Source organism: Nerophis ophidion, linkage group LG08 (assembly GCF_033978795.1).
Source record: "Nerophis ophidion isolate RoL-2023_Sa linkage group LG08, RoL_Noph_v1.0, whole genome shotgun sequence".
Classification (NCBI taxonomy): Eukaryota; Metazoa; Chordata; class Actinopteri; order Syngnathiformes; family Syngnathidae; genus Nerophis; species Nerophis ophidion.
In genome coordinates, this window is record NC_084618.1 from 61,590,141 (window position 1) to 61,602,959 (window position 12,819).

A 12,819-nucleotide genomic window follows, 5' to 3' on the forward strand; every position below is an offset into this window, starting at 1 on the left:
CTTTCTTTGCTAGTAAACAATGCTAATGAAAGAGAGAAAGGGAGTGTTATTTCAGCTGGAACTAATGGATGCTTTACAAGACTCATTTTCAAAGCAAATGTTGATCTGAAATTAGTGTTGGCGTTTACAGAGCTGCACGCACACACGCACACACACACGCATACACACGCACACGCACACAGGAAAAACAGGAATCTGACCAATCACAGTCTTTGCAATCAAAGTAAAAACATTTTGGAATTAAAATGTTCATTTTAATTATCACCAAAGACCTATTTTCCCCTCCATCTAAAACACGTATTGTTGTGGATTTAAAGCCCTACTGAAACCCACTACTGCTCACCATGCAGTCTGATAGTTTATATATCAATGATGAAATATTAACATTGCAACACATGCCAATACGGCCTTTTTAGTTTACTAAATTGCAATTTTAAATTTCCCGGGACTTTTTTCTTGAAAACGTCGCGTAATGATGACGTGTACGCGTGACGTCACGGGCTGTTATGAATATGAGCGCTGCACACACACACAGCTAAAATTCGTCTGCTTTAACGGCATAATTAAACAGTATTTTGGAGATCTGTGTTGCTGAATCTTTTGCAATGTGTTCAATTAATATTGGAGAAGTCACAGTAGAAAGATGGAGTTAGGAAGCTTTAGCCTTTAGCCACACAAACACATGGTGATTCCTTGTTTAAAATTCACGGAGTTGAAACTTTACTATGGATCACAGCGGACATGGATCCCGACCACTTGTCAATAAGCAGGTTTCGGTGAGAAAATTGTGGTAAAAAGTCGCCACTTACCGGATATCAGCTGAGCTCGCGCCTCCCGTACAGCTGCCGTCGTCTTCCCCGAGACACTGCGCGTCAACACCCGGCCGTGGACGTACACTTCCGACTATCAGGTACTGTTAAACTCACCAAAACACTAGCAACACTATAGAAAGACAATGGATTTTCCAGAATTATCCTAGTAAATGTCTCTAAAAACATATGAATCTGTCTTACTGCAACGCGATTGCAATCGCGTTTTTATTATTACTTTTTTTTTCAAGTCCGTTGCTATCAATATCCTCAAACAATCTTTCATCCTCGCTCAAATTAATGGGGAAATTGTCGTTTTCTCGGTCCGAATAGCTGTTTTTGTTGGAGGCTCCCATTAAAAACAATGTGAAGATGTGAGGAGCCATCAACATATAACGTCATCTTCTGTGACTTCCGGTAGAGGCAGGGCTTTTCTCCAGTTGCAAACTTTATCGTGGATGTTCTCTACTAAATCCTTTCAGCAAAAATATGGCAATATCGCGAAATCATCAAATATGACACATAGAATGGACCTGTTATCCCCGTTGGAATAAGATAATCTCATTTCAGTAGGCCTTTAACTTGACGTGCTCGGCAATAACCTTAATAGTAGTGGTTTCCAGACAACTTCAAATATGTGTTAACCTTTATACTTTGTATTTTAGTCGACTATATTTACTGTCATTTTAGTTGACTAAAATGTTGAGGAATTTAGTCGAATAAAACTAAGTTCATTTAGATGAAAAAATATGACTAAAACTAAAATACTTTTATGTCCAAAGACTATGACTCAAACTAAGGCTATGTCTACACTAAGCCGGATAAACCCTTAAAGTAATAATTATTTAGCCTAAGCCCCGTTTCAGCCACACTAAACCTTCGTTCAAGGTCCCCCTACTCGGACAATTTTTTACACGTGTAAGTGCGCCGTCTATTTCTTGAATATCCGGTTCTTAGTTTTGTATGGACTCAATGATCGTTTTCAAACTGAGTTTGGAGAGGAAGTCAGAAAGACCGCGTCCCACACTGAAAGTGACGTCAGAATGAACGTGCCACACCCAGCTTCATAACAACCGTAGCTAACCACTGGAAAGATGGAGGCGAGTCATCCAGACATGCCCGTGTTTCTCATTCTTCGACATGCTTGTGAAAATCACACATGAATATCTTAAGTGAAGGAAACACGTGTCAGGCAGAAAAAAAAAATGCCGAAAAACTTTGTCTATTTGTCGAAGGAGAGACAACGAGAATGCGGGCTCCCGTGGATGTGATTAAAAAAAGGTAGCGTGTGCTTTGTTTTACCTGGCCTATGGGGGTCTTAAACGACCATTGTGTGTGTGTGGACAAAAACAAGGTTAGGTTGGATTTACCCAGGATAACCTTAGAATACCTTAAGTGAAGGAAACACTTAAGGTTAGTGTAGAAGTGGCCATAAGACAAACATTTTTAGTCAACAAAATTAACACTGTGCAAAAGGGTTTGCAGGGGAAGGTGCAAGCTGGTGTAAAATACGTACACTGGTGCCTCAACCCAAGTTACAGAGCCCTGACCAATCGCAAAGGAGTACTTGTAGAGCAAGGGTGAAAAATGCATGCCGACTTTGAGTATGTAAAATATGCACATGTTGGGAGGTCCGCAAATGATTATGAATCAGATAAGTAAAACAACTACGCTACTAACTTGTGTCTATATTTGCTTATTAGATGGAATACATAAACAAATCTAGAAGATGCACAGTGGAATACATTGTTGTCGACAATCATGCATTTCCAGTTTTCCCAAGATTCATTGCCTCAGTCCAATGTACTACTTAAACCAGGGGTGTCAAACTCATCATAGATCAGGGGCCACATGGAGCAAACTCTAATCCCAAGTGGGGCGGACTAGTGAAATCACGGCACGATAACTTTAAAAATAAGACAACTTCAGATTGTTTTCTTTGTTTAAAAATAGAACAAGCACATTCTGAAAATGTACAATTATAATGTTGTTGTTTTTTGTTTTTACACTTACATGTTGCGGTTAATAGTAGTCTATCTTTGTTTGTCATTACTTATACTTTCTGAATAAATAATGCGATAATATATATCAGTCAACTCCATCCATCCTTCCATTTTCTACCGCTTATTCCCTTTGGGGTCGCGGGGGGCGCTGGTGCCTATCTCAGCTACAATCGGGCGGAAGGCGGGGTACACTCTGGACAAGTCGCCACCTCATCGCAGGGCCAACACAGATAGTCAGACAACATTCACACTAACATTCACACACTAAGGCCAATTTTTAGTGTTGCCAATCAACCTATCCCCAGGTGCATGTCTTTGGAGGTGGGAAGAAGCCGGAGGAAGCCGGAGTACCTGGAGGGAACCCACGCAGTCACAAAGAGAACATGCAAACTCCACACAGAAAGATCCCGAGCCCGGGACTGAACCCAGGAGTACTCAAGACGTTCGTATTGTGAGGTAGACGCACTAACCCCTCTTCCACCGTGCTGCCCTATCGGTCAACTCCATCCATCCATTTTCTACCGCTTATTACCTTTCGGGGTTGCGGGGGGCGCTGGCGCCTATCTCAGCTACAATCGGGCGGAAGGCGGGGTACACCCTGGACAAGTCGCCACCTCATCGCAGGGCCAACACAGATAGACAGACAACATTCACAATCGCATTCACACAGTAGGGACCATTTAGTGTTGCCAATCAACCTATCCCCAGGTGCATGTCAACTCATTGATGTTAATTGTCAATCTATCAAGATAAAAAAATACATCAAAATCAAATTACAATATGTTATTTATGTGGTTTGATAATTTGATGTTAATCTCTCAGGATAAAAAAATACATCAAAATCAAATTACGATGTTATTTATGTGGTTTGATAATTTTCCTCGACTGATGTACTAACAACATTTGGTTTATTTTGTACACATGTAGCATCATCTACAAAGATACAAATAATTGTTATTGCGACATCCAGTGGACAAATTTAGAACAGCAGTTTCTTTCATTAAAACATTTCAGCTTAATTTTTATACTTAGCAAACTCATTACGCGGGCCGGAAAAAACCTGTTTGCGGGCCTGATCCGACCCTCGGGCCGTACGTTTGACGCCCTGACATTAACCGACCATAACATGCACATGCTTTTAGTGTACCTAATGCAGTGACAGAAACGCACCAAAGCTGCGTTCTATAAAAGTCCCCTGGCCGAGTCAACGTTCATAAAGTTCAGTATTCATCGCAAATAGTTTCTGTTTTCTCACACTGCCATTAATCAAGCTATGGAGCCAGCCCACTGACACCGTTCAACATCCCAGTGTTACCTTTATAGGCAAGAATCATCCCCACACACACACAGCAGAGGTACAATTCGCCTGACAACCCCAATTGAGTGAAGTCTCCATTGTCGCTGAAACAATAGCGGCTCCTCGGAGGGGAAAACTGCAGACGAAGCAATTATCTCTGCATCCGGCTTTGTGCTGCGATAAGATCTGACACAAAAGCAAAGCGTGAAAGAACAAGAAAGCAGCCGGCGACATTCACAATTCGTCTAATAAAAAAACAAAGACGCGTCTTCAGAACTTGTAGTGTCAGGTGTGGCGTCATGCATGTAAGCACCAATTATAAATCTATACATTCATACAAAAGGATAAAAACTAAAACATAATGAGAGCAAAAGACTGAACAAGGAGGCGCAAAAAATGAGGTAGCGCAATTAAAAAAAATATATTATTCAGAAAAGCAGGACAATGTGGTAAACTTGCTTGGAATGTGTCTGTTTTTCGATGTAGCAAAAGTATTGGGACAAATGAAGTGAAGCCGTCTGGGAAGAATTTCTGCAAAAAGTTGAAATTGTATTGTTCTTTCGTTAAAGTACCAGAGAGTGGAAACACAAGTTGCCTTTACATTGAAGCTTGTGACAGAAGCACATTGTATATATGTTATATAATTTCATAGTTGGTTAGAATAAATAAATACAATGTATAAATATACGGTAAGTTCATATTTACATATGTTATTAAAAATTTATTTTCTCTGGTAATTTCATGCACGTATATGTTGAAAAGGATTTTCAAATCGTTGTATTCCGTTTGTATTTACATCTAACACAATTTCCCAACTCGTATGGGAAACAGGGTTTGTGTATATATATATATATATATATATATATATATATATATATATATATATATATATATATATATATGTATATACAGGGCTTCATGGTGACAGAGGGGTGGGTACGTCTGCCTCACAATACGAAGGTCCGGCAGTCCTGGGTTCAATCCCAGGCTCGGGATCTTTCTGTGTGGAGTTTGCATGTTCTCCCCGTGAATGCGTGGGTTCCCTCCGGGTACTCCGGCTTCCTCCCACTTCCAAAGACATGCACCTGGGGATAGGTTGATTGGCAACACTAAATTGGCCCTAGTGTGTGAATGTGAGTGCGAATGTTGTCTGTCTATCTGTGTTGGCTCTGTGATGAGATGGCGACTTGTCCAGGGTGTAACCCGCCTTCCGCCCGATTGTAGCTGAGATAAGCGCCAGCGCCCCCTGCGACCCCAAAAGGGAATAAGCGGTAGAAAATGGATGGATGGATGGGTATATGTTAACTTTATTTTTGTTACAAAACTCATGTAAATTGGAGAGGAACATATTTTTGTTCTTGGTTTGGTCACATTGTTGGGGGGACAATTAATACGTGACGGAATAAGGGAAGCAGCATGTGACAGCAAACATTTGATGGAAGAGGTAAATGGAGTCTTGGCTTGAAAATAAACTTTATGCCCTCGAAGTTTGTGAGGCCAATGAGGTATGATGCTTTCTGATAAAGTATGTGGCATTAATGTGTTTTCTTTTATTTGATGTCAGACTAATTGTAAGTTCTGTTTTTCTTATTCATTAGTTCTGACGGAATTATTTTGGCATTGTTGTTAACGAGAAGAAGGCGTGGCTGTAATAAATGTCTGTGTGAGAAAAACAAACAACTTGAGCCTTGATTAAGACCTCGGAGGAAGTAACAAAGCTATTATCGTATACATCTATGACACTTAAAAACTTCCAAAGTTTGCAAATAAATAGACATGATCAAAATATTATCAATCTCACAGAGATTCCTAAACCATTTTGAGAGATAATGAGGAAGCCAGTCACATGATCGCGTAACGTTGAGGTAGGGGCCGCAGATCCCTTCCCCACCAACAACAATGCAAATCACGCCGAATTTGTGAGAGCCAACAACGATTATTTCAGGAAAAACTATAATCCAGAACCTTCTATTGTTGATCATAAATATAAGGAAGGTGAGCTACAAGTTTTAGAAGCTTTGCTAAATAAATCCATCTTTAGTGAAAAACCAAGCATCATGTAGCAGTATTGCTTGCTGCTGCTCAGGTCAAATGCAGAGAATAATTCCGCCACACGTCGTGTGTGTGTGTGTGACAATCATTGGTACTTTAACTTAAGTGCTAAACAAGAAATACAAACGACAAACATAATAAAACAATCGCTTACTGTACAATGTCTGCTCTTACCTTGATGACAACTGATAGACTCTCCATATCTTCTTGTTAATATGAAGAATCAATCATGATGCACATAATGGGTTAACAAGGAAGTCTCCCTGCAGACACCGTCTTCGGTTGTGTAGGTTTGTCTCCATCGCCGTGTATAAATAGAATGTCACAGATGAACAACTTCTAGATTTATGGCTAGATCATCCTATTATCCACATGAGAGGAATGATTTATAATCTAGAATAACTTTGGCGAGCCGAGACACGATGATGCGGGAGTCACAGTAAAGTAGCAGAGGGCAACTTAGCTGTTTGTGTCATTGCGCTTTTAAGAAATAATTGTAATGCATTAGCGCTTCAAACAACATCACTAATATTTGGTTAACATTCAGGTCACGATATTTATACCAAGTATTGCTGATGGGTTTTGGATGGTTATTTAAAGGGTATTGTGAGCAAAATAGAGAGCCCCTCCAGACTTTCTACGTATTTATTTATTTACGACTTAGAATGCATAAAAAAAAGCAAAAACTTATGTGTTCATGTCATGTTCATGTGGCCATCTCTGTTGTGCAAAACATACTGAATAGGATGCTGGATATTGTCATTGTTGATATGGCCATATAGTCCTGAGCAGCCAGAACAGAGAAGTATGTACCTCTGGCCCACCTGATTTGATTCCAATAATAAGAGGGGTGCGTTTTAATACTTGTGTATAGGGCTGGCTCGATATATTGCGGGTTTGTCTCTGTGCAATATAGAAAATGAGTATATCGTGATATTCGAGTATACGTTCTCACGCAGTTGCTTTTAGCTGCGGGCATTACACTACAGGCTCTTCTCACTCTTTACTGTCTCTCCTTCTCACAGACAAGCACACCTTCCTACATACGTCACATACTATCGCGTCATACGCCCTGACATGAGAGGTAGCAGCATGGGGTAACATTAGCTGTGATGTTAACGGAGTGGTGCGAGTGGTAACAAATGAAGTAAAAATTAGTTCCTAAGAAAAACAGCACGGGGTTCATCGTCTGACGGCGGTTTGGCTTCAAACGGGAATATTTTGAACAAGTATGCGGCAAAAGCTTTGTAACAAAAAGTAGCATTACTGCTAATTTGTAGCATCATTTGAAAAGTCCCCCACACGAGAATTAAGAGTGCTTGAAAATGCATTTCAACATCTCCGTTCGGTGCCATACCCACAAAATGCCGAAGCAACCATTTCAAGATCGTATAAAAAGAAATAGTCAACGACAGAATTTAATAACGTCCCTAGTAACCTACCACATAAGAAAGGACACACACTATTTGATTTCCTGTTACGCAGCTCATTTTTATTTGACAGTTATTGAAATATCCTGTGTGACATCATGCACAAAAGTGCACATTATTTGTTCTTAACTATTGTAGTTGCGTTCTGTACAAAAAGTGCACTTTAATTTAGTGTTGTTTGGATATGTCATCTTAGTGACATCATGCACAAAAGTGCACTGATAGCTTGTTTTAAAATGTCTCTGACAATCTTGCACTTTGTGTTTTGAAATTGCATAAATGTTTTGCCACTGCTTAATAACTGTTTATTTAATAAATTCCGTTTTGGTAAATTGACTTAATTGTGGTTTCTCTCTCTGCATGAAAGTTTAAAATTAGCATATATTAATGCAGTGCAAACAAGAATGTTTTAATGTAGACACATAGAATCATCATACTGCTGTGATTAAAAGCATCAAGTGTTCATTCAAAGCTAAGGTAAAATATTGAGATATATTGTGTAGCGCCTTAAAAATATTGAGATATTAATACAAGGCCATATCACCCAGCCCTACTTGTGTACATATTATATGTATTCATAATAAAAGGAGAGATAAAATAAGCGTGTTGCAGTCTAACACAGCTACACTGGACTTCTTAAGGCGATATAACAGAGATGCTAGAAGACACACGGCAGATATGAGATACGACAAACTCATGAATAAGAAAAAAACATCAACACACATTGAAAAGTGGAAGTGCAAAACCTCAAATATAGTAACAGCCTCAAGGGACAGCTGAATGGGCTAAATGGTGAGCAGCAGGTGCGCACTTGTGTCTATTTGTGTGTGTGTGCGCGCGTGTGTGTGTGTGTGTGTGTGTGTGTGTGTGGGTAAGTGTGAGGAGCCTTCCACTGTCCGCGTGTTGTCTTTTACACATGCTGCTCTTAGCGATATTCGATTGTCCTTGATGGATTAATTAACCACAGCGCACGCTCAATACCTCCCAGCTCAATGCTAATTAGTAATAACCATAACACACAGACACACACAAAAATGTGCTTTCAAAGGCCACGCGAGCCTCTTTCTTTTCAAAGACAAAAAAGTCAGCCATGACCAATGACACATATGCAACATCTGACCAGGTGATGGCCCCTGAATTTTGCTGACACACATTAAACACGAGGGCCAATGACCTTGCAAAGTGACACACTAACACACCCGTGTGGCACATTTGTGACTCATTCTAAACCTTCCCCAGCCCAGTGCTGATTCCACTCTGACCCAGATACTCACCCTCTTTCTTGCCAAAATCCTTTTAAAAATGAGAGTCCACCTTTTTCCAGCCCATCTCCTGCCTGCCTGGTCAAAGCCTCCTTTCATGGTTTAATCATTACAGTGCTTAAAAGTGCATTATTTTTAGTACAAATCCCAAAACCAGTGAAGTTGGCACATTGTTTAAATCGTAAATACAAACAGAACACAATGATTTGCCAATCCTTTTCAAACTTGAATATTGTCTTGCGGAAATAAGCCGGGGCGTCCATGAAAAATATGTTTCTTGGATGGCAACATATGTTGCTCCAAAACCTGTATTTACCTTTCAGCATTAATGGTGTCTTCACTGATGTGTAAGTTACCCATGCCGTGGGCACTAATATACCCGCCTAATATACAGATGCTTTTGCGACTATAACAGTCCGGATGGTTCTTTTCCTCTTTGGTCCGGAGGATACAACGTCCACAGTTTCCCAAAAAAATTTGAAATGTGGACTCGTCAGACCACAGAACACTTTTCCACTTTGCATCAGTCCATCTTAGATCAGCTCGGGCCCAGCGAAGCCTGCAACATTTCTGGGTGTTGTTGATAAATGGCTTTCACTTTGCATAGTATAGTTAACTTGCACTTACAGATGTAGGAACAAAGTGTAGTTACTGACCCTACTTACACACTGATGTCGGTTTTTGATGCAGTACCGTCTGAGGGATCGAAGGTCCGTAATATCATCGCTTACGTGCAGTGATTTCTCCAGATTCTCTGAACCTTTTGATGATATTACGGACCGTAGATGGTGAAATCCCCAATTTCCTTGCAATAGTTGGTTGAGAAATGTTGTTCTTAAACTGTTCGACAATTTGCTCACGCATTTGTTCACAAAGTGGCGACCCTCGCCCCATACTTGTTTGTGAACGACTGAGCATTTCATGGAAGCTGCTGTTATTCCCAATCATGGAACCCACCTGTTCCCAATTAGCCTGTTCACCTGTGCGATGTTCCGAATAAGTGTTTGATGAGCATACCTCAACTTTCTCAGTCTTTTCCACTTGTGCCAGCTTTTTTGAAACATGTTGCAAGCATCAAATTCCAAATGAGTTAATATTTGCAAAACGTAAAGTTTACCAGTTCGAACGTTAAGTATCTTGTCCATGCAGTCTATTCAATTGAATATAGGGTGAAACGTATTTGTAAATCATTGTATACTGTTTTCATTTACGATTTACACAATGTGCCAACTTCACTGGTTTTGTGTTTTGAGTTTGCTTGTACATTAAATAAATAAATGAGAAAATGTATATAGTAATGCACAGACGTCAATAGGCCTACTGTGGTACCTCAGTTTTTTGTGAATATGTCCCAAAAGGTCTTTGTGTACCGTAAAACTTCACTGAAAAACACAATTTTTCCCCTAAAAATAAATCAATTAAAAAAATAAAATGATCCTTTCCTCATAAAAGCTAAAAATCCCATTTCACAGGGAATATTACTTGTTGTACAATCTGAAATATTGTCGTTCCTCAACTAAGTTGGTTCTATGACTAAGCTCGTAACTCAAAACACTTGTACCATAAATCAATACCCCCTCCCCAAACATCCCAATTTTACCATGTAATATACCTTTGAAAAAACCTCAGACTGGCTCTTTTCAGTTGAATATTTCAAGGATTGCATTTGCTTCACCAACTAATAAGGAGGCTCGTAATTACAACTCTTTTCCATGGCGGGGGCACACAATATACTCACAATTATGCTTGCAACTTAATAAAAAAAAAAACGGGAGACAGCTGGTATCTCATAATACTTATAAGTTCAGGCACGACTGTAGTAGAAGTGTGCGTCTCTCCAGTTTGAGATGATTCGATACGTCGAGTGGGGCAAAAAAGTATTTAGTCAGCCACCGATTGTGCAAGTTTTCCCACTTAAAATGATGACAGAGGTCTGTAATTTTCATCATAGGTACACTTCAACTGTGGGAGACAGCATGTGAAAAAAATCCATGAATTCCCATTGTAGGAATTTTAAAGAATTTATTTGTCAATTACGGTGGAAAATAAGTATTTGGTCAACCATTCAAAGCTTTCACTGATGGAAGGAGGTTTTGGCTCAAAATTTCACGATACATGGCCCCATTCATTCTTTCCTTAACACGGATCAATCGTCCTGTCCCAAGGCAGAAAAACAGCCCCAAAGCATGATGTTTCCACCCCCATGCTTCACAGTAGTTATGGTGTTCTTGGGATGCAACTCAGTATTCTTCTTCCTCCAAACACGACAAATTGAGTTTATAACAAAAAGTTCTATTTTGGTTTCATCTGACCAGATGACATTCTCCAAATCCTCTGCTGTATCATCCATGTATCCATTCTTGTCTAAACTCAACTCGACGTGTTTGGAGGAAGAAGAATACTGAGTTGCATCCCAAGAACACCATACCTACTGTGAAGCATGGGCGTGGAAACATCATGCTTTGCGGCTGTTTTTCTGCTAAGGGGACAGGACGATTGATCCGTGTTAAGGAAAGAATGAATGGGGCCATGTATCGTGAGATTTTGAGCCAAAACCTCCTTCCATCAGTGAGAGCTTTGAATGGTTGACCAAATACTTATTTTCCACCATAATTTACAAATAAATTATTTAAAATTCCTACAATATGAATTCCTGAATTTTTTTTCGACATTCTGTCTCTCACAGTTGAAGTGTACCTATGATGAAAATTACAGACCTCTGTCATCATTTTAAGTTGGAGAACTTGCACAATCGGTGGCTGACTAAATACTTTTTTGCCCCACTGTATCTAGATACATGGAGAATGCAATTCAGAAGACATTTCAAAATATGATTTCACTTGATTTGGTAGAATTCGATCTGATTTAATCTGATCCAATTAAATGCAATTTAATGGAATCTGATACAGGTCCTTGTATAGTTTTCACTACTGGCGCAAATTGACTTAATCCTTTAATTCCATTACACAGCTCTGGCATGTATTTTGTCAGAAGTTATTGGTGTCTTGGGCCAAGGCTTCGATATTTACCATGTCCCAAAAGCCCTCGTTATCCACAAAACTGTGCGATCTCAAGTCTTTAACAATAAAACAGGCTATTAAAGACATTATTACCTTGCCTCAAGCTGAGTTATGGCCAAGTATGGTTTGAAAGAAGCCTTAGATACTTGTGTCTTTGTCCTGTTGTGACATTGAGCTAGCTTATATAGCCTTGCCTTTGCGTCACGTGTTACTGATGTACTTCAGTTTGGTTTTACAGTCTTTGCATATTGCAACAGTTTAATCACGTTTTCTGTTCCTCTTCAAAATACAAATTGCTTCTAAACTTTGCACCTAATTGTGTGCATTTTGCAGATTGTCTTTCCTTCTATTTGTTATCTTTTTGAGACCTGAGAAAAATGCCTACCACTTTAGGACCACCCTTTCTGATGTATAAAGATTTGTATTTACAATATTAATAATATATACATACTATGCAAATATTAAAAAAGTAGGCTTTTAGTTAATTATTTTGAAGTTTTTGTTTGTAATTGTTTTTTAATTTTAATTGTATTTACTTCAAGCTACTACGGCAGTGGTTCTCAAACGGGGTTACGCGTAACCCCCAGGGTTTTTGTGAAGACATGTTTAGAATGAAGTTCATGAATCCAGATGGATCTCTATTACAATCCCCAAAGAGGGCACTTTAAGTTGATGATTACTTCTATGTGTAGAAATCTTTATTTATAATTGAACCGCTTGTTTATTTTTCAACAAGTTTTTAGTTATTTTAAATCTTTTTTTCCAAATAGTTCAAGAAAGACCACTACAAATGAGCAATATTTTGCACTGTTATACAATTTAATAAATCAGAAACTGATGACATAGTGCTGTATTTTACTTCTTTATCTCTTTTTTTCAACCAAAAATGCTTTGCTCTGATTAGGGGGTACTTGAACTAAATAAATGTTCCCAGGGGGTACATCAC

The 12,819-nt window shown here is 39.2% G+C and overlaps 1 protein-coding gene across 3 annotated transcripts in view; it reads right to left on the bottom strand.

Annotated features, from left to right (window-relative positions):
- Positions 1 to 12,819, bottom strand: part of rhbdl1 (rhomboid, veinlet-like 1 (Drosophila)) — a 144,523-nt gene that overhangs the window by 57,570 nt on the left and 74,134 nt on the right. The window lies entirely within an intron of this gene.